This window comes from Mytilus galloprovincialis, chromosome 11, assembly GCF_965363235.1.
Source record: "Mytilus galloprovincialis chromosome 11, xbMytGall1.hap1.1, whole genome shotgun sequence".
Lineage (NCBI taxonomy): Eukaryota > Metazoa > Mollusca > Bivalvia > Mytilida > Mytilidae > Mytilus > Mytilus galloprovincialis.
This window is the reverse complement of record NC_134848.1, coordinates 44,776,682-44,789,335: the sequence shown is the minus strand read 5'-3', so window position 1 is coordinate 44,789,335 and position 12,654 is coordinate 44,776,682. Positions and strand designations below refer to the sequence as shown.

At 32.4% G+C, this 12,654-nt stretch overlaps 1 long non-coding RNA gene across 1 annotated transcript; it reads left to right on the top strand.

Annotated features, from left to right (window-relative positions):
* Positions 1-4,836: 4,836 nt before the first annotated feature.
* Positions 4,837-11,204, top strand: LOC143052241 (uncharacterized). The gene is made up of 6 exons (XR_012971048.1): positions 4,837-4,959; positions 6,787-6,979; positions 8,035-8,145; positions 9,032-9,168; positions 9,878-9,986; positions 10,791-11,204. It is a non-coding gene; the product is annotated as an uncharacterized LOC143052241 (long non-coding RNA).
* Positions 11,205-12,654: the final 1,450 nt, after the last annotated feature.

The window sequence follows — 12,654 nt, the reverse complement described above, 5'->3', positions numbered from 1 at the left end:
AAATATCTAAAAGTATTGTTAAATTTTTGTATCAAATATTGTTTTGATGGGTCTTTGCTAATTTAAGTCATAAATTGTAACTCATAACAATACAAAAACAGGTCCGCAATAATTGGTTCACAGTTAGTCCCCATTGGAATTCCAATAACTTGACGATATACGGAATCTCTAAAGCGAACAAAAATGTTATCAAATAAAAATTCAAGCGCATAAATAGTATCAAAGCATGTCCAATTGACATAGTTCTTTTGTTTATTGCTACTAAAAAATGATCGCAAAGAGTTTGAACATATGTACTCGCATTCCGACTTTTTAAATGCCCAGTTAATTAGGGATGTGAATTTTTTCTTAATAAGAATATGAGGCAAAGTGGTATATAGAGTAGAAAAATCTAAACTTTGAACAGATTTAAAATCACCATTATATGCATTCAATTTTTTGACACTCCAAAAGTAATTAATTCCACTATTTTCAAGGGCCTTATTTGAACAATTTATTATCAGGTTTTTTATTGTACCAAGTGTACTAGTAAGTAAAACAGACAATTTAGTAGTTGAACAATGGACAGTGGCGGGTCCAGGGGTGTTCTGAGTATAGGCACCTTTTTTTTAGATCAATGCATTTGAATGGAAACATATAGTTGGAACCCCTTCCTTGTGTCCTGAATTGGGAACCCCCCTTTTTTAAATGGATGGATCCGCCACTGCCCCTCATGCAGTCGGACAAGATGGACTGATTTTCAATAACCTATCTATTAAATGTTATCATTTTCTACTTATATATGTTACTTTAAAAAAAGTAACCAAAATCAATATATGCGTAATCTGTCCATATGTTAGTGTCATATATTATTAACTACTAGTATTTTAAAGCCAATCGAGTAAAATACGGATCTATAAATGTATGCTTTGCTTAATATACTTTGATATAATTGATAGAATACTTTTCACATATCGATTGTTTGTACAACTTTTATGAGAAAAAAAAACGTATGTGCCTGCCCCAAGTCAGGAGCCTGTAATTCAGTGGTTGTCGTTTCTTTACTATTTGTTTTTGTTCATTTGTTTTATATAATTAAGGCCGTTAGTTTTCTCGTTTCAATTGGATTTCATTGTTATTTCTGAACCTTTTATAGATGACAATGCGATATGGACTTTGCTAATTGTTGAAGGCCGTACGGTGACCTACAGTTGTTAATTTCTGTGTCCTTTTGTGGACAGTTGTCTCATTGGGATTTATACCACAGCTTCTTTTTATATGTATCATTATTGAACGCATACATATCGTCATCTAGGTTCCTCTATTTTAATTGTATATATATATATTTATATCTACTACCCCTTTCGAATAAACAAAGAATGGTACACAAAGAAGCTTTAAATAAAATACATTTCAAGCAAAGATAAGAAAAAACCAACGAAAGTGTTAATTATTTAACAATTTTGCATTAGTGTTAATGCTAATCTTACAGTGCAAGATGCATACACTTAAATTCAAATAATGCCGTGACAGTTTATAGCGATATTTTTTGTAACAGCTCAGTGGCGGGTCCAGGGGTGTTCTGGGGATAGGAACCCTTTTTTTTGGAGATCAATGCATTTGAATGGGAACATATAGTTGGAACCCCCTCCTTGTGTCCTGGATTGGGGACTCCCCCTTTAAAAAAAAAGGAATGAATCCGCCACTGCCTCTCATGTAGTCGAACAAGATGGACTGATTTTAATAACCTATCTATTAAATGTTATCATTTTCTACTTATGTTACTTTAAAAGAAGTAACCAAAATCAATATATGCGTAATCTGTCCATATGTAAGTGTCATATATTACCAAACACAGTGATAGTCAAAGTTTCAACAGGACATTCACGAACTTAGGCAGCAATCATTTCATTTTCAGGGGGGGGCTATGTTTTTTTTAAAGTTTGCTTGCTTCTAACTGTTCTGCCACTATATGTAATGCTAAAATTGAAATGAAAGAAAAAAATGTTTTTGACCTGTCTCCAAAAAATATTGTCTTTCGCCGAAGGAAAAAATTCCATAGCCCCCCCCCCCCCGAAAATCAAATGTTTGCTGCCTTAGGCATGTGTGGATAACTTTTATTCTTTAATAGTTAGTTTAAATAATTGTATATACATTTATTTACATAAATCTCTATGAAACCAGTTTTTGACAACTATTATTATAAAAGTTTAAATCGCCATTCAAAAAGTGTTTTCTTTTTAATTATTTTAAGTCATTTACGTTTCACTAAATAAATATCTGTTCACGTTGCAATAATCACAAATAAACCAAATATTTGAATTTTTTCGTGAATTATTTGTCGTAACTTATTGTAAAAATTGTATGTGTTCCTGTTTTCTCCTATTTTTCGCACATATACTGTCAGTCGAAATAGAAAGTACAATGATGTATTTTTAGTTTATTCTATTTTTAGATCATGTTATTACTACGCAAATGGGCACTATTGCCACGATTACCTGAGGACACCGATTACCTCAGGGCATACAGCAGCGGACCTAAGTGCCATCTGCTCTTAATGTATGGCAGTGAACTATGGGGTGACATTAACTTTCACAAACTAAACACTCAAGGGGATAACTATTTCAAAAAACTATGTGGAGACCTGGCAGTAGAGAAGGCTCATTTAAGCTTTTGTAAATTTATTCTTGGAGTAAGTAAACAAGCAACAAATATTGCAGTTATGGGTGAACTGGGCAGATATCCTCTATTTTTGGAGGTTTTGTTAAATATGTTTAAATATTATATACGTTTAAAAAAATCTGATGACTTATTATTAAAAGAGGCTTTCAACCTCTCAAAATCTCTACATGATGAGCAGAAAAAGAGCTGGTATACCAGTATTCAAACTTTATTTAAATACTTTAGAATCAATCAAAATTATGCACTTAATTTAAAGACGAAGTTAAAAAACTATTTATGCAAAAGATGCAATCAAAATATGATTTAACATGGCAAACTGAGCTTAATAATGATTTCAGAGGCAATAAAGTATATGGTAACAAGCTCAGAACTTATAGACTTTTTAAAAGCAGATTTCGCTTAGAAAATTACCTTTTGCAGGAAAATTTTAGATATAGACATTATTTAACAAAATTCCGTATCAGTGCTCACGATTTAGAGATTGAGAGGGGAAGGTACAAAAATCTGACAGTGTCAGAACGTATCTGTCAATTGTGCGGTACTGAGGTTGAGGATGAAATTCATTTTCTTCTTCAGTGCCACAAACTTTCAAATATTCGTTTCAACTTTTTAAATGAAATAAAATAACGGTTTTAAAATTTTAGTGGTTTAGATATTAAATCACAATTTATTTGGCTAATGTCCTCTGAAGATACTTTCATACTCCAGAAACTCGGAGAATTATTGGAAAATTTATCCTCATATAGGAAAGTTTCCTTAAATGATTTATAGATATAGAAATGCCCAGTGACCCCCCTTATATTATTAAACACTGTGCTTGTTGTATTCTTGTACTTGTCTAAATAAATTAATTTTTGGTTTGTTTTTTTTTTTTTTTTATATAACGCCAAAGACGCATCTTTGCTCTCATACACCTGGTGAAAACTGTGAGCAACCAATTATAATCAAAAGTTTAGAATCTGCCCCCGTTTAATGGATTTTACGAATTTTTGAATATATGCATGATCGTAAAATCATATCTGCTAAATTGAATGTAGGTGTTTCAGGTGTATATCTCAATTGTCCGGTGCTTTCAATCAATGTTAGTTCAAAGGATTGGTATCAGGTGACACAGGTGATTTGCTAAATATTTTGCATGGACGATAAGTTGGTGTGAATATGCACAGCGTAACCTTAAATCAAGATAAGCAACAAAGATTGAAGGCCATTTAAATGATTCGATATCAGACTTCAACTTTTTTCCACCTTTAAACAACGGAATTACTACACTTGTTTTCCAATCAACGGTGTTTTACATTGATCAAAGATTAGACTAAAAAGGTTGTACAAATGTCTCAATAATAATTTTCCGCTGTATTTAATATGCTCATAGGATTTTCCATCAAGCCCACTAGCTTTTCCATTTGGCAAGTTGGTCACAATTTTCGATAGTTCTTAAAAAAACACGGGTCTAATCGGGTCATTATCACATCGATTACGAATAAGGTTCAAAAGTTTGTTGTTGGCTTTGTCTTCAGTATGATCGGACATTTTGGCAATTGCTTCAAAAAGATTTGCAAATTCAGCGCAAACACTTTCGGGATCATTTACAAGTTTATTGTTCAGTTTAAGTAGGATATCAGATGTATTCCGTGATCGACGACTGTTGATAATACACCATGCTAAGCGTTGATCTACGTCGATAGATTTTTCAATATCATTAGACATCTCTGTTACATACTCGTCATAGACTCGACGAAATTCATTCCTAAAACAGTTTTTTGAATTTTTATATGATAAATACGACTCATATTCTTCGCCACGCGGTCTATGTTCACTGATCCATACATTTCGACGTTGAATCATATAATCATGTAACTCCGTTAAAGTTCACAATCCATACAATTTTAAATGACGGTGCTCAAGAACATGTTTGGTTTAAACAGGTTTTCGGTTTATGCAGGATTCGGTTTAGCCAGATTTCACTGTATTAACCTATTTTATTTTCGTCGAAATTGTAACGGATCATGTTATGATTAATAAACACAAACAAAACATATAAAAACAATTGAAAGACAAACAGTTCATCAATCTACTACTCAGTCTGCGTTCTAATACACACACAAGTGTGTACCTGACACTATTACTACTTCTACGTTCTAATACACACACAAGTGTGTACCTGTCGTCATTACCAATAAAATACACACACAAGTGTGTACCTGTCACTATTACAAATAAACTTATGTTATTTACACGGATGCATTTCATTGAAACAACATACTGAAAAGGGGGATTCACTTCGAAACTGATTAAAAAGTACGTGAATATTTGTTTTTATTTGTTATTGTTTTATTAGTTAATCAGGATGTTACAAGGACCATGTATAGTGATTGTTATTTTCTTAGCTTTGGTAAGTTAGAAATTGTAAAGCTCCATTTGTTTTAATCCATAAGATAAGCAATAATTATATAATGAACTGACACATTGGTGAAATATACAAGGCGTTTTTAAATACCATTGAAAATTTGATTACATATTTACGCGTATCCTATGTAGCTATTAAAGACTAAACTATACTAAATTTATAGTGCACCGTGTATGTATTTGTTTGCATTTGTTTGATCAAGCTTAATTTCATGTGGCTAGCTTTCTAGGTATTGTTGAAACAACAGAAGCATGCGAAAACAAGTCATTTCGAACTAACGTGTACAGTGTGTTCTTATGTTATGCTGGTACATTATGTACACCACTGTCCGTTGTAAGGATACGAGTGATAACAAACATAAATATTTCGCGATGGTGTCTTGCCATGGCTTTGTTTAGACTTGTTTGTTTGCTTTTTGGCCTTGAATGTTTTTCCCTAATATTTTATTAACTATGTATTTGCATTCAGGTATCGCAGAAATTTATTCATTCATATGTGTTAATTTACGTTTTTTGATTGAGTTAAGCCTTCCAATTGATATTTTATCGTGTGCTTTTCTATGTTGTGATGTTATACTATAGTTCAATAAAAGGGAGAAGGTTTGGTACCATTAAAATGTTTAATCCCGCCGCAAATGTTTGCACCTGTCCTAAAAGAGGGACGAAAGATACCAAAGGGACAGTCAAACTCATAAATCTAAAACAAACTGACAACGCCATGGCTAAAAATGAAAAAGACAAACAGAAAAACAATAGTACACATGACACAACATAGAAAACTAAAGAATAAACAACACGAACCCCACCAAAAACTAGGGGTGATCTCAGGTGTACCGGAATGGTAAGCAGATCCTGCTCCACATGTGGCACCCGTCGTGTTGCTTATGTGATTACAAATCCGGCAAATAGTCTAATTCGGTAGGTCACATTCATGAAAGGAAAGGGGATTGTAGTTACGACGTAAGGAACATATCCGATATCATTTGTGAAACGGTTATTCCATAACGGTCAACCAACTCGTGATGGCAGGAATCTGATGTACAGTAGTTGTCGTTTGTTTATGTAATTTATACGTGTTTCTCGTTTCTCGTTTTTCATATAGATTAGACCGTTGATTTTCCCGTTTGAATGGTTTTACACTAGTAATTTTGGGGCTGTTTATAGCTTGTTGTTCGTTGTGAGCCAATGCTCCATGTTGAAGGCCGTACATTGACTTATAATAATGGTTTACTTTTATAAATTGTTATTTGGTTGGAAAGTTGTCTCATTAGCACTCATATTACATCTTCCTATATCTATATATTGAATCCCTCAAAATTATTTATCTGCATGTTTAAAGTCAATAACATACTGTTGTCTGTTGGCATATTGTATAATTAAAAATCAGGTCTATATTTTCTTTTTTTATTGATTCAAATTTCAAATGCCCGGTATGGCTCCGTGTTGATTCAGTCCTTTGACCTATAATGGTTTACTTTTAAAAATTGTGATTTTAATGGCGAATTGTCTCATTAACACTCTTATCATATGTTCATATTTCTAACTATTATAAACTATAATTGACCTTCAATTCATTGGGTATAGACGTGCGTACACATTTTTCAGAGGGCTTATTTTGGTGCTCTTTAAAAGTTTCAGCAACTTGATTATGATATAAATTGAAATAAAAAATAAATCTTTATTTTTATTTTATTTTATATCTTTCTTTTTATATCTCAGACAGCTGAAGCACCACCACCAGGTAATGTGTGTGACATACCTAAAGTTGTGGGAACTTGTAATGCCCGGATTAAATGATTCCATTATGACGTACATTCTGGCACGTGTGGAGAGTTTTACTATAGCGGATGTGACGGCAATACAAATAACTTTAGAACGAAAGAAGAATGTAAAACCGTCTGCAATAAACGAGGTTAGTATATATATATATATTATAATTTGTGTCGTTAGAATTGAAATATTGTGTATAGACCGCGATGTTTCCTAATCTTTCAAGTCCGGATAAGTTTTTGAGATTACACAACTATTTCATGACGTACATTTGTAATAAACCATTTATAGATATATAGGGCCCTGCTTGAACAATGTTTCGTGTATAATATTTTTCAATGACATACTGTTAAGCCATTGTTAACACCTTAAGGAAGTTCGCTCCTCTTTTTTTTAAATTTTTGTTGCAAGATATTCGCAATCCTCTGGTGTTATCATTGTAGTGCCATTCAAACAATTTGCCAGATATCTCATACTTTTCTTTTAAATTTTTTTATTGCATATAATTTCAAAAGTCATATTTAAAAATTTTATAAAATCCTTTTAATTTTTTTGTAGTTTTTGAAAGAAAAAAGGTGGCAATTTTAAATGAATAAAATAAAATCTAAATATTTTTTAGAAAAGCAGTAACCTAAATGTGTTCTTTACAAGGTAAATTCACTGAATTACCAAGTATAATCTGATATGGTGTATCCTGGTCCGAATCCAAATGTAACACAGGAAAAATGAGGGGGGAAATCGGGCACACAAATTCTTTTAAAACACAAACAAACATATTTCGTTGTATTTCGTTTTGCAATTGAAAGGAAAGTTCAGTAAAATACATTTATTATAGGAATTAATTTTTCATATTCCGGCATTGATATTCAAACACGCAATCTTTCCGCATTGGGTTTATAGTTCAGCTTACCCATACACAACTGCATGACATCCTTAGAAAATATTTTTTTGATACACATTAAATCACATTGCTAGTATTCAAAGATAATTTTAGCTTTTACCACATCTGTTAGTCATCGAATGACGATGAAACAAGACTTAATGCCATAAAATATGTCTAATAAACAAAATATTTCACCGGTAAGTTGTACCAGGGAAAGAGTATACTATTTGGCTTTGAATGTTCATCATGGAGATTAATCTTTAAAAGCACTTCAAATGCATTGGATTTAAAATGTTTTGTTTTCATTTTCTAAGTAGACACTTTGCCGCTAGTTGGAGGACCAGCAGGTGGAGTAGTTATCTAAAGATGGTTCTACAATTCTGACACTATGAAGTGTGAAACGTTTACATATGGTGGATTGAATGGTAACATGAATAACTTCAAAACAAAAACAGAATGCGAGCGACTATGTAAAGGCGTCAGCAAGTCTGTTCTTTGTTTCTGTTTGTTTTAAGCAATCAATACACGAAAAACACTCGTCATTCTGGGGTGCTTTATAGCTTTCTGTTCGATACTGAAGGCTGTACTTTGACCTGTATAGTTATCAAAGGTACTAGGATTATAATGTAAGACGCCAGACGCGCGTCTACATAAGACTCATTATTGACACTCAGATCAAAATAGTTATACAACCAAACAAGTACAAAGTCGAAAGAGCATTGAGAACCCAAAAAGTTGTGCCAAATACGGCTAAGGTAATCTATTCCTGGTATAAAAACTTATAAAAATAACCATATCATTGATATTCATGTCATCACCGAAATGCTGACTACTGCTACTTATCTTTTTTATACATCGGGACTTGGATGGAGAGTTATTTCATTTACACAGTCATATAGTTGTGATAATTTAGGGAAATAAAGGTTTTTGAAACTTGGACCAAGTCCTGATTCAAATCAAGACTATACCGATGACATACTTTATACTTTATTAACACTTAGGCAGCTACACATGGATCACTTCCTTTCTACCCTATATTTAGGATTATACATTTAGAAAGTACTTTAATAGTAAAAATCGTGTTAAACTTGTACCACACGATACAAACGGTCTATATATTTGTTTTTTTTTTTTCATTTAGTGTATTTTAGATCCGCTTCGAAGTCACAAAAATCTAATTTGTTCTTTTTATATTCGAAATAACTCTATCATGCCATGATTTATGTTCATTTGAACACACGTATAAACCAGTGATAAAAATAATTGCCTTATAATGAATGATTCGTCAATTTGATCAATATAACTTTACAGAGAGAGACCCTTGTGGACGATATCCGCCATGTGCTCAACCTTTTCCTTGAGCAAACACTTGTCTGAGTATCGAACATGCAATAATAAATGGTGTGGATTGTAGAGTAGGATGTCCTTATTACAGGGAGTGTCGGCAGGTAATATTGATATAACATAAAAGAGAGGATCTGATGTGTCGATCTGTGTACGATCAATATTACTACAAAAAAAAAATCAATATGAAAGAGTACTGTCTTTTTTTAAATTCACAGTGTGTTTTTTAGTACTGAGCAAGCACTTCGCCTTAAACAACTGTTAGACGAGTGTAATGTTTAGTATAATTCGTTGCTAGAGATCTGTGTTTAAAAAAAAACACATGCCGTGAAATAAAACATATACATGCACCTGAAAAAGAAATTAGGAATCCTAATAACAAACATTTTTAGACCGTTGATTTTCCCGTATGAATGATTTTACACTATTAATTATGGGGCCCTCTATAGCTTGTTGTTCGGTGTGAGCCAAGGCTCCGTGTTGAAGGCCGTACATTGACCTATAATTATTTACTTTTATAAATTGTTATTTGGATGGAGAGTTGTCTCATTGACACTCACACCACACCTTCTTATTTCTATTTATAATTCAAAAGGCAAACTGATTCTTATAATGCCTGAACCAATTCAGAAAATGACAGCTGATATCCAATCGTTTGATGTGTTTGAGCTTTTGTTTTGACGTTTGACAAAGGGACTTTTTGTTTTGAATTTTCCTCAGCGTTCGGTATTTTTTGTGTTTTACTTTTTGTAGAACATAGTTTACAAAGAAAAATGTTTATTTTACTTTGTATTCAAACCAAGTATTTTCCAGGGATTCTGTCCGAAAGATCCACAAGTAACATGTGCATCTAAGTGCATAAGTGACAGAGATTGTAATGGAAAAAAACTGTGTTGCTCTAAATGTTGCCGAGTTCCAGCAGGTAATTAATATCTTCCTCATGACGAATAGAAAATCAACATGGACCACTTACAAACAAAACTACAGTTGACTTCTAATAATCTGGGAAAATAAGCAACTCCTGTTCCACATTGGCTGGTGGTGTTGTTATTGCATTGTGGGTGGTGTTGCTATTGTATTGCGGGTGCAGTGCAGATGATAATTCTTCGTTTTTCGTTTTGTACAGGTATACATGTAACAAATAAGGTTTGTATCAAATTAAGAAATAAAACATTGACAAGGGAACAAATCTTTGACAGTGGTACAGTCAACAAGATCTGACTCCTCTGAATAGAAAGATATACATGTACTTGCACAAAACTGTACGAAAGCGAACAAAAGTTTTTTTTTATATGAATAAAGTACGCCTCCCGGTGCGGGAGTTGTGCTGTATTGACGACCCATTAGTAGGTTTCGACTGGTGTTTGCTTTTTGGTCGGGTTGTTGTCTCTTTGATGCATTCCTCATTTCCATTCTTAATTGTATTTAATTTTATGATTATAAACTTTTTGTCGAACCATTTACTATAGATACCAAGTCTGCGAAATTTTCAAATGATCCAAATCAATTAACCGTATAACGTGCACAATAAAGATATAATAATACAGATATTACCAAAAGTTTTGGATTGTTAAACAGTTCCCACTTATCAACGATTATGTTGCTGTGACAAATAGAAATACATACACAATTGATAATTACAATAGCGCAAAACACATACGATTGTGGATTAATTTTTTAACATATTCGTTTTATTTTATTGTTGCTTTTTATCCATTTATTATAGATCGAAAACCTGGGAAATGTCCAAATGATTCTAGTCAACTAAACGTACAACGTAAATGTTATCTGAGGAAATCTGAATGTGAACGTGACACCCAGTGTGAAGGTCAACGGAAGTGCTGCCGGTTCTTTTGTAGGAATTTCTGTGTAGACCCTGATTATGCTGAATTTCGAGATAACCAATTATACATTTTAAGGTTACCTCCTAATCATATCTAGGAATATAATTGGTTTAAAACAACCGCGTGGAGACCGTTTATATTTCATATTAGGTTAATAGGCAGGGATTATTTCGATACACGGTTAATAATAGTGTTACATCCCTTTATAAAAACAACACAGTGTTGCATAATAATCTTACATGTTTCTTCTGACGAAAGAATTGATGATGATCAAATGAAATAAATTAATAAAACACATTTAAAGCTAACAATTTGTTGTTATTGTCAATTTTCATTGTATAGACCCATATAACCAGGTTCTTAATACTAACGGTATTGACGACTTGATCACTTTGATAGGCCGCTAGTTGAAATACCATATGTTGAGACAGTTGGTAAGATAAATTTGTTACATAGTGTGCTAGTGACCTAATACGGTATACATGGCATCGCTCTCACCTCATATGGAATTTACTGATCTCACATATATCTAATTAGGTCACTGGCACACTATGTATCTAATAATATTGTTAACGCTTTATTTGTTATTGTATGTTGTGTTATGGTTGATTAATGTATTTGAAGTGTTATGGATCGGACAAAGAGCCAACGCATTAGGTCTTTGATCAGTTGATTACTTTATTAAAGTGATTATTTGAATACTTGACCTAATATTGAATGATTTTTTATTGATTTGATAATATAGGTCTTTATTTATTTATCTCTTGATATAAATCTAGGACTATATTTTTTTTTTATTATTTAATGATTTAAGATTGTTTTTCTTTATTATTTGAGTATCTTATCTAAAAAAAAAATTAATTGAAGATTATGTGATAATTTTTGCAAAACAAATGAGATCATTATTGTTAAGACTACCCCATGAGGGGCCTCGCATATATCAGACATCTTTAAAGTGGTTAATGTATGTTATACACTTAGTTGGGTTGAAGCTTTGTTATATGGTTAGCTATGTTAGTTTGTTTATGTTTCACTAACGTTAACGAATTAGTTCTTAATATTCAATTACAAGTGAAAAAGTTTGTTTCTGTTTCCTTCCTATAATCCCAATTGGCGAACATGACTGGATTATTTCTGCATGAACGATCTATTAGTATATAATAATTATTGTTAGGGAGGAACATATATTTGTGTTTTTCTTTGTCCTGAATGTTCTTGCGTTTATTTGTTCTGTAGTCCTGTCCTGTAATGTTGTCATTTTGATGTTATATCTAACATTGTCATAAAAGTGCGAGGTTGGCTAGCAGCAAAATCAGGTTATCCCCACCATTTTTTCCCTAAAATTTCCTGTATCAAGTTAGGGAAATGACCATTGTTATATTATAAGTCGTTTCTATGTATGTTACATTTTAGTGTTGTTTCTGTTGTGTCGTAGTTCTCCTCTTATATTTGATCTCAGTTTTCCTCAGTTTTAGTTTGTATTTTTTTCAATCGATTTATAATATATGGAATAGAAACACAAACAAAAAATTAATATGTACGAGGCAGAAAAGAAATATAATAAGATGTCGAACAGTACCAGTCAATTTTCTTTTATTTACACTGCTGGTTGAGATTTATTTCCCTGAGGGTATCACAAGCCCAGTAGTCAGCACTTTTTGTGCTGACATGAATTATCATTGATATTGTTATATTTATAAAATAACTGTTTACAAAATTTTGAATTTTTTGATATACTAAGGCTTT